The sequence below is a fragment of the Citrus sinensis genome, chromosome 4 (genome assembly GCF_022201045.2).
Source record: "Citrus sinensis cultivar Valencia sweet orange chromosome 4, DVS_A1.0, whole genome shotgun sequence".
In the NCBI taxonomy this organism is placed as follows: Eukaryota; Viridiplantae; Streptophyta; class Magnoliopsida; order Sapindales; family Rutaceae; genus Citrus; species Citrus sinensis.
Window position 1 is genome coordinate 1,936,898 of NC_068559.1, and position 11,615 is coordinate 1,948,512.

Consider the following 11,615-nt stretch of genomic DNA (forward strand, 5'->3'; position numbering starts at 1 on the left):
TTTTAATTGATTATCACTAGATGCAATTGAAGACATCAAATAAAACTAAGATTTTTAATTGGTCATCACTAGATGCAATTCAAGACATCAAAAAAAAATAATTTGAGGTGTAAAAGGGTGTTTTCAAGCATTCTTGCATCAGCTTTTTTTTTTTTTGTAATGTCAAAAGGTTAAAGTTTTCTACCTTTTTTTACTGGATATTATTTAGTGGAGTGATATTAAACCATAAGGCATTGTGCTTTAGGATTGAAAAAACAAATTTTTGATTCTCAATGAAGAAGTTTGCTTTAGTAATTGCATTGCAATTGCAATATAACATACGAGTCTGATACTAGAAAATTTACAATGGTTATAAAATCATTTATGTAATCTTATATGGAAATTGTGCAACCATGTTCAATAACATTGATTCAGATGATGATATGAAAATAGTTAAGCTTTCTATGTTATACATATAAATGGTAATGTATTACTTGGAAAGGACTAAGGACAACATAAACTAGTTTAATCAATATGTAAGGGAATGCTCTTCTTTCAAGATGGCAATTATGGTTGGTAACGTTTTTAGTTTGATATTTTTACTTTTTCAAAAAAAGGAAACACAAAAAACTTGTTTTGTTAGCTATTTTTTCAAAAAATGGGCCAGTAATAGGAAACAAATAATTCTCGTTCTTCATTATTTGCAAAGAAAAGCAAAGAAGGCCATATTGGTATTTCTAAATGTGTTCTCTATTTGTTCACTGAGGGACCCATTAGTTTGACTAATGCATTAGTATAATAAATTAAATGGGCCCAACCACATTTGTTCAATAACACTATAACAATTATATTTAAAAAAATAAAGAGTTATGCTATTTAGACAACACCGCGACAGAGAGAAGATAGAAACGACAACACATGCTGCTGTTTCCTGTCCTCTCTCTCTCGTCCGTTATGGGCCCACAATAAGTTTTAAAAAATGAATATATAATAGTGCACATACGTGAATAAGTAAAAATTTATTTTCTGCTATTGGATAATGGTTTTAACATAATGATTAAAGTGGAAGGTCAGAACTCTATCTGCATCTCTTTTAGTTGTTTATCACATAACTGACACCTACATTTCTAGCTCTGCATTTGCTCGATTTCAATAACATAAAAAAAAGCGGTCATAAGGAATAATGGAGAGAAGTTATATATGGATTTATTCAATAGCAGAAAAAAAAAGTGAAACAAAACCAGTGGCAATAGATATGCAAATAGAGGCTAGATTTGACTTTAAATTTTTTAAATTCTAATGATTGATTAATGATGAATTAATGGATTATAGTGCTCATGGCCCTGATGTGTTACATATCTGACCAATTGCAAACATAATGAGGTTTGTTGAAATCCAAAAACAAAAATCACTTGCCAAGCAACTACTACTTTTTACCTATTCAGACTATATATATGTATGTATACGTGATGCTTTTATTTTTCCATGAAAGCGACGTTGCCCCACAAGTGGTTTTTATTACAAATTAGCTGATGTGGGAAATGCAATTTGTTGTACTACTGAATCTATTAAATATCTATCTATAACTGGTTACAAAAATGTAAATCTTTGAACCTCAGTGGTTATAAATATAGTTGCAATTTAAATAACACACAACACAAATGACAATAGAAATAATAATAATTGGGAAATTATCATTCATATACCCTATATTTGCTTTGTTATAATAAATACTACAATACCTTGAGGGTGTATCAATCGTCCATCCTTAGTTGACAAAATGGATCAGCCGACCACCAAACCGTTAGTTGTCGTTTGAAAGTTAACAGAGTTACAGTGAATTAATGATTTTACCCTTAAAAATTATCACTTGTATACCCTTAAATTCTCTTTTTATCACTTGTATTATATAAAAAGACCAAATTACCCTTCTAACGTCATCATACTTAAACGGCAACTAATGATTTGGTGGTTAGCTGATACATTTTGTCAATTTAGGGTGGACGATTGATACACCCTCAAAGTGTTGTAGTATTTTTTATAATGAAGTAAACTAAGGGTATACAAATGATAATTTCTCATAATAATTTTATTTACATATCGCAATTCAGCATAACAAATGGTACAATCTCTTCATTTATGCAAAATATATATTGCAATCATTATTCCTAAAATACAACATACAATGGATAAAATAAGCAAAATACTACAATCATTTATGGCTATATCAAATTGTATATCTTTGTCACATGTAGGCACTTTAGTTTGCACCCCACTTTTCGCATGTTTCCACGATACATTTTGTAGTTTCTACCATATTAGATGTCTTTGGCAATTTTTCAGACATGCCCTTGTACTCATTGATAAGCATTACCTTTGAATCCATTTACCTGCTTCTGGTATTCAGGCTAGGAATCATATATGTCTTACTTTCGTCCTTTGAAAACAACATAATAAGTTTGAGTAGGCATTTTGTTTCTATATTGAAAAAAATTCAAATCAAATAATACACAACAACCCAAAATAGACATGTTAATTGATTTTTTCACAATCTAGTACATCAAATTGATATCATAAGCGCAAATTGATATTTGCATTCCTAATCATAAAGTATTGCATCAGCACAAAAATGTAACAGTCTTGAAACACTACAATATATAGTATCCACTCGAAATACAGGATCATGAACTATGTCTTAATCCTACAAGTGGGATAAATATTAGCAATTAAGACCTTAATGTGCCAAAATCGGGAACTACAGCTTAATCTTGTTGTATCTATAAATCTATTTAAGGTTCAAAAGTTATATCTAAGAATTTGATTGTAATCCTAGCACTATTCCCATCCAAATAAACACAACAGTAAGCAAAAACGGTAAAAGAATATTAAATTCAATTAACTACGAATATTAAACAAAATCAAACAAATATTAAACAAAATTAAATCTGTAAGGTTAATTGGAATTTAATATTAAACACAATTTAATTTGAGTTTTAATCAAATTTAATTAAATACAATATTAAACAAAATCAAACAAATTAACGAACAAAAACAATTCCTTTATGGAAGGAAAGTGAGAGGGAGAGAGTGTATGAGTGAGAGGTGACGACAAAAGAAATTTGCAAAAGAAAGTCTGCAAAATTCGTAGATTTGTTGGCTCTGTGCTGCATCGACGGCAAAGGAAAATCTGCAAGGTTAGTTGGCGAAGTCACGGTAGAGAAGAGATAAGGTTGGTTAGCCAGTTCTGTGATGGTAGAGAAGATATAAAAAAATCGCAAAACTGATTTTGTGAAAGATAATTAAAGATAAGGTAGAAAAGGTTGAGAAGAGATAATGTTTGTTTTGATATCCTTCTCGAGCTTCTCTTTTGTTTTTTATTAATATTTACTTTTTTAAAAGTAATTGTGGGCCCATGAAGATGAAATGATAAGTGAATAAAACGGCAGCAAGTGGTTGTCATTTCTATCTTTTCTCTGTCGTCATTGTGTTCACTTATCATTTTCCTTTTATAAATGATTTGATAAATATTCGAGTAGCAATCGTATTGGTTTACAATTTATGCACAAAATGAAATAAATAAATGTTTCTTAAAATTATAGCTTATGCATGTATTTATATATTTTGTAAATTATTTAAATGACTATAATGTAAGTATAAATGATACATCATAATATACTAATTTAATAAACATTTAATGATATAAAAACATAAAAATAATATATAATGTATATTATATTATTATTGTGTTATTTTAGTATATTCAGCCAAAAATAATACCTATAACAATAAAAGACCACTTTTTAAAAATATAATCTTATCATCAAGTCAATAACTCACAACAATAATACATATTTTTAAAATAAATATTAAACAATTCTCTTATTCTCTTACATTTTATTCATACTTTTAAACAAACAATCAAATATATTTTCATTTTTTTATTTTTAGATACTGTGAAAACAAGCTACCAACACATGTTTTTATTTTCACTAAACATTAGTCATTTCTATACTATAAAACAAAAAACAAAAATACCATTCAAAAATAACACCAAACACACCCTACGAGTTTGAAATATATGTTCAGATCGTGTAGATCAGTAGCTATTATTGTCCTAATGAAATCATCATCTAAACAAATTAATGTTCACATTTTCCAAATTCAGCTTATTCCTATCATTAGGCTGCATATCAATAACAATTTTAGACAGTAATTGATATCTAATAACAAAGTTATTTAGGCTTAAAACTTCACCTCCAACATATGGCTCTGTAGATTCTTGTGGATAACCATGTGGCCTAAAGCTAAGGTAAGTCATAAACATTAATAGGTGTCGCCAATTTCTATTTTTGCTTATAGGTAATGAAAATAGGGATCTTTAACTCAACTCTAGTACTTGTTTTTTTTTTTTAAAACAATCTACATCATCATTTGTCATAACTAGAACATGCTACATTAGATCGTATGCTTTAAGCGTGAACTCCATTTTGACATCAAATTTAGAAAGAGAAATTGGCATAACCTAAGATATTCTTTCCATCAATTGTACGTACATTGTATAACGTGACACTATAATTCCTCTTGCTTCTATATCACTAAATCTATAATGGTGGTTTTACTCAATCCATTCACCACGAAACATAATAAACACATGTACTAAAATCATTTTCTATAATAATACAACACATAATTATTATAATAAATGCAAAAAAGCAAATCACATAAGGCATATAATAGCTTGTTGGAACATTCAACCCATTTACAAGAAAACAATCACATAAATAGGCAAAAGATGTATTGCTTTTTCAAATTAAGTTAATCTAGTCTAATTTACCATATCTAATGAAAATAATATATGGAATGCATTATTGTGATGCTAAGCTATCATAACAACTAGAACATTGTACCCACTTATATGATTGAAGTTGAGTAAATTCATATATACATGTCTGTAATTGAGTAAAATGGGTGCAGTATAAAATCTTTTTCTTTCAAAATTTTGAGAATAAAATGAGATTTCAATAAATATAGTTAGAAAATTTGTTGCATGTTGTTATATGATGTAAATATGATGAAAATGTATGTTGTTTTATTGTTCAGTATAAAATAAATAAAGCCTTAAAAACAATATAATGTGAATGAGATGCAATAAAATGCATAAAATAAATGTGGAAGTTCAAAATATCTTGTTAGTTGGATGAATAATGCCTCTAGTTGTAAACCAAAATCTCAACACATTGGTGGTTCGTGAGTGATTTCAAGAGAAAGTTTTAGTGTGATTTTTGTTGAGTGAGAAAGTGAAATGATGTGAATGAGGAAAACTCTAGTATTGATCTCATTTTTCTCTTTTAAAGATATCTTAATCTATACGCAACCCAAAAATATATATGTATATAATTTTCAAGAATGGAGTATAAGTAGATAAATACCTATGTTTTCAGTTGTATTTAATTAGTATTTTTCACTTGATTTTTTTTAAAACCTTTTGTTGCAGAAGATGGGACAAAAGCATTTATCACTTTTTATTATCCAACCATTATATCTCCTAAGTTTCATAAATAACTCTGTTTTCTTCATACCTAAACATCTTGTCTAGTATGTATGGCATCCTTAAATCTAATCTGATTATTTGTAAAGTTTACAATAGCATTATGTACAATGTCGACCCAAAGAACCAAATCAATCGAGTTGGAACTACCAACTAGAAAAGTGGAAGATATTGGTCATATTTCCAAAGATAGATTTATAAGAAGGAAACGACTGCATCTTCCAACAAATAAAATTGTTGTCAAGAGAAATTTGGTTTTACAAATAATGAAATTGTTGTCTTCATGTTTATGCTCTTGTCAGTTTATATTAACTTTATGTAGTTTGTCAGGTAAACAAGACAATGCTCATATCTGAATCTCTGATTGTGTGAATACAAATTAGAACTGCGACTTTGTAAACCTATTTAATTAATGTTTAATTGCTTTTTTTAGAAGAACATTGTCATGCTTAAACTTTTATCTATCACAAACGAAGTCAATTTGACAAATCCTTGACATGTAGACCACGCGTACGCCATGTTTCCATGAGGATTAGTTGCAAAATAATAGATTTGTACTAGAAATAATAAATTAATTACATCATTTAGCAAGCCTTATTTCTTGATAAACATTGAAAGAATAAGCAAGAACATGAAATAGACCAATGGTTAAAAGACAATATCATAACAATAACACATGAAACCATTAGTGTCATTAGAGAGCAAGCTACAAATAGAATTAATCCAAGGAAAGATTGTCTTTAAATCTAAGAAAAATAACTCAATTCCACATATATTAGGAAGTACCACATTAATGTATTTTCATACACTCGATACTACATACCTGACTAAAAACCAAAGAAAATGGTGTTCAAAGAAACGTTCAAAAGATGTCTAACACAATCAAATAGACAAGAAAATCAAATATTTTCATTCACCCACTCAGATGTTGCAGCTCTAGCTTTGAACATAATAAATCTCCTACCAATAATTGGACACTTGAGATGACCAATAATCATATTGGAAAAGAAAAGTTGTCATGAACCAGCATTTCTTGTAAGTGTTTTAACACGTATTTTATTCAACTAATATGTAAACATGCATTTTCAATAGGTTCTTGAGTTTGTAGGCAAAACGGAAGCAAGTTTGAATATATATCTCAAGTCATCATCTATTTTATAGATGGGTTATTAAATGGCTGCATGCCTTGAGCTATGGACAAAGTAAAACGTTGTTTATTAATATTCCATATCATTCCATCATTTCTTAATAAAACGTTGTATAATGAGTTGTGCAAAATTTGAAAAAAATGTAATTGACATATTGTATATTAAAACTTAAAATAACTTACATGTAGGATGTTTATAAGATTACTGATAGTCGTACAATTTTTATTTTAAAGTAAGAATTGTAGGACATAAAAACAAATTATAACCAAATCGTACAAAATACTTTAATAACATCGGTATTTCATATATAGTTTTTTAGATCATTGATGATCATTAAGATTTTACTCGAGAGTGAATGTTGTATGATGTGGCGTATGATGTTTTAGTACATAACCTATAAGTCGTATACAGATTCGCATGAAGAGAATTGTTGTCTTATTGGTACTTATTGCAATGCACGTGTGAACAGAATCAAACTGAAATATACATAGAGTATATAAAGTAAGGTCATTGAGATTGTAGACGAGAAATTTTTTTCATATAGCCACTTTCAAAAACTCATTATCACAACTAGCCATAGAATAAAGATTTTTCAATATTAATCACATACACTTGATCTAAACCAAATTACCCTTTCCCAAAGCTACTCTCTCATTTCACGTCAACAACTAAACACAAACCATTTCACCTCAACAACTAAACACAAACTACACAAAACTCCTCCCATTTCACTTCTCAAACTCCCTCCAACAACTAAACAAAAAACTACTCCCATTTTATATGCATCAAACAACAATTGTTACCTAACACTGAAGACAAAATCAATCAACAAAAAAAAACTGAAGAAAGAATTAAGAATAGTGTTTTAAAAATTTATATTGTAAGATTAAGTGAATTTTATATATTGGCTTTGTAAATATTTTTAGAAACAAGTATCTTTGTTAATTTTTATTACAATGTGCATAGATATTTGCTTGTGTGAATCCAAAAATTAGGAAAAATGTGGTAAATTTTGTGCTTCTATGATATTGTAAATGAAATCTAGATCCCGGGCAATAGCTAGCATTGCCAGAAATCTGAATAACCCCCCAAGGGCGATACAACCATCACCCGCACTTCTTACAGGCGAAGTGCGAGTAAAGGATGCCATTGTCCCACACTTACTCACAGGTGATGGCAGGCGATAGTCTCCATCAATCCGATGATGACATCTATCGTCCAAATGTGAGGCACCTTATGTAATTATATTTTTAATGTTAATTGTTTGTAGTTAATTATATTTTTAAAGAAATAAAATTGTTGTTTCAGCATTCTAATTATTTTTATCTTAATTTGCTTTAGGCTTAATGGAAGCAACAATTATGCTTAAAATGTGTTATGATAAACCATGGGAAACTTATGCTAATAGTCGTAAAGAATGCAAGAATGGAAACGTTAAAACATTTTTACTTTAAAATGATGCAACTTTTGAACAATTTATTGCTACGGTATATCTAGGCTAAAGTTAAGTTTAGACAAATATTCTTTAATAATGAAAACAGTTTGGGGTATAAATTGTCATATACAACCCATTGTTTATTTACCTATGGACATACTAAATGATGAAATAGTACATGTTATTATACGTATAAACTCTAATCCAATAAATTATGGTTAGACTCTTATTTTTGCAACTGTATTGCCTAAAGTTACAATCAAAGCTCCTTTGATGCTGTCAATCCAATCGTCAGCCTTTGAGTACACAATTGGCTATGAATCAACACCAAATTATGGTAATGACTACTTCCCCAATACTGAAGAACAAAGGCTTCCAATTATAGAAAGCTACTCTCCATTTCATGATTGTGATGACATAAATTACAATCGTGTATTAGATGATATATAAGTAATGCCTCAGCTTTGGGAAGATGATGATCTACATCAAAGTCAACCCACTACCTCTAGGTCACGTAGCAGACGTCAACCCCCAGTACTAACTGTCATTAACCAGCTACAATTAGAGGTTTCAGTTATGTCATCAAATTAGGTAGCTTCATATACATTTATAGTTGGAGGTTGTAATTCAAGTAATAATTAGACCATCATTTTGCATGTTTTATCTCATCAAATCTGGTCTTGACCTCTTCAAACATCTTTCGATCTTTAACCATTTCCATCTTGATTTTAGCAACATCAACCTCAAGCTTGTTCTATTTATAGATAACGTAATCATATCGATTCTTCGACCTTGAAGAAAAAGAAATTAACTCTAATGGAAAATTTCTCAATTATTTATGACTCTAGATTGAATGTAAAGTACTAAACAAATCTAACCTCGAGGATATCCAAGTCCTCTGGTTCGTAAAAACTTTTGGATGGGTCATGTAGCCTAAAGTCATTTACAGGTGATTGATGGTGGTCATCTGAAGGCAATGTAATGTGATTACCTTTTTCCTTTTCTAAAAATTACTTAAACTCAACAAAGTAATTTATAGTTTTCAGTTTAACAAAATACATTGCAAGTAGTCAATTTATATTGTAAAATCTTCTCGTCTCATACCCAAGTCGAAATCGTAGTGCAATATCTCTTTATAGATTGGTAATATGGTTCTTTGTTCTTTTTACCAGTCTTTTTCAAAACTGCTTCGACTTTATATGTGAGAGCAGCTGAAAAAATTAAGGTTGCATAATTATAGCCAATATACATGCTTTGTCTACACTTACAATAGGTGCTCTAAATTTTTCTAATAGTTTGAGACTGTCCATTTATGGATTCAAGGACGATTCACTTTTATTAGGGTGATATACTTTAATGTGATTCCTCTAATTGCTTAAAGAATATAGGCTTACATGAAAAAAAAACATAAAACACTATATTATATTTATGTATAAATACTTGTAATTATATTTTATGCACCTACACGCCATAACAAAAGCCATAGAAATTATAAGTCTCCTGGATGTGTTTCTTATTGGTATTTTTCTTAAATTTTTCAGTTTTCCCATTCAATGAAGTATTTATTCGATCAAAAACAATATTCCACAAATATATTCCCTAAGAAACATTGTTAAAATATTCCGAATCTGCGACGACATACAATATAAATTTATGAATTGACCTCCCATTGGGTCTCATACACAAAACTTTTTCTGCAAAGTAGAACAAGCTAATTCTCAATACTTCATTATCATTGATTTTAGTGAAATCAAAAGATTCAAACCTTGTACCTAAGTCTTAAACTAAAATTCATCATTGTCGTCAAAATAAACATCACGTACTCACCAACTACAGTCTATTTAAGTCCTATTGTAAGGCACCATTCTCAAATCGAGAAATGTAACAACTCATCACCAGTACGAAACCACATTTGATATTTGGCAACTTCTTGTACTACTTGTTTATGCAAGACAAACAAAAAAAAAAATCATTTGGGCCAGTGTGAGAAAATGGGCAAGTGATGGCAGCATCGCCCGCAACTTAGGCGGACGATGGTACCCATCTCCCGCACACCACCGACAACCAACATTAAAAAAAACAAAAATTTATGAATAAGTGTAAAATTCATATTAATAAGTACTTTTGCTTAAAGAGTGTACAACTAGAAATTACCTCAACAAATTTATTGAGATAATTGAAAAAAATTATTAGACATTATAACAAACACCTAATGTGTCATATTTTGCAAACATTAATCTTAAGAAACTTTTGAATTGTTCATGCCAATACATATCCTAATGTACTTTTCTATCAATAATAACCCACCAATCAATTAAAAATTATTGTGAATAATGTAAGAGGGTTGTACCTTTGAGTCAAAGTCAATCGTCACATTGTCAACAATGCATAACGTTTTGATGATGGAGGCTGTGATAATAAGGACTAAGATGGTGAGATTGTGATGATGGGGTTGTGTAAAGAAGTTTATGAGATGACGGATGATGATGGGCAATGATAGAATTTAGGTGATTTGGGCGATTTGGACAAGAGTTAGATTATTGGCACCCCTTCAAGATCCTATTAAAACCCCTACTTCAATTATACTTCAGTTATTATAAAAAATACTCTTTTTAAAAAAAAGAACCCCTCTTTGCACTTAAAAATCTTTCAATTTACAATCATTTTCTCCCACTTAAAATTCAATGGTTTCCCTCAAAAGAAAATTAGCCCAAGCCTAAGTATAGATGCTGCCGTAAATGGAACAGAAGGTTTAATGGAAATTGGAGTTGTAGTCACTGATCAAGGAGAGTTTAAATTTATGGCGGCATTAGTTTACAGGAAATTTTGTACTAGTAATGTGGAATTTGTAGAATTAAAATCGATTTTAGAAAGAGTCAAAGAGGGTAAAGATGTTGGATTGTAGATGAGTTTAACAACTTCAACTGAAAAAAAAAAAAAAGAAGTTATTATTAAGCATATGCCTAGAGTACTCAGCCAAGCTTGTAATTTCCCTTCTTGAATGCCTGGACTAGCTAAAAGAAGCTTCTGCAGATATGCTTAATATGTCGTAGCTTCCTTGCTTTGTTTAATATAAAATACTCCTTTTACCTTTTTTTTAATAATCTCTTTTATTCCAAAAAAAAAAAAAATCTGTAGTTTTGATATCTCTAATCTTCTCAAACTTTCTCTCTCTACAAACAAAAAAAAAACTTTAGCATCCCAAAAATTAAAAATAATTCATATATATATATATAAAGGGATTGTTGTTTTAAGATTGTGCAAACCAATTGTAGAGGTGAGACTAAGAAGAGAAAAAGGGGAGAGAGAAAAATATAAATAGTTAATTCTTTTTATATTTATTCTTAAATGTAATTACAATATAATAGGTATTTTATAAGATCAATTAAAGTGTGCCAATAGTCAAACTCTTCGGACAATAATCTTATGTTAATGGTAATTAATTTTTAACAAGCGTGCGAAGTTACTATTTTAAGAAATTTTATTTTTTGGCTTTTGATAATGA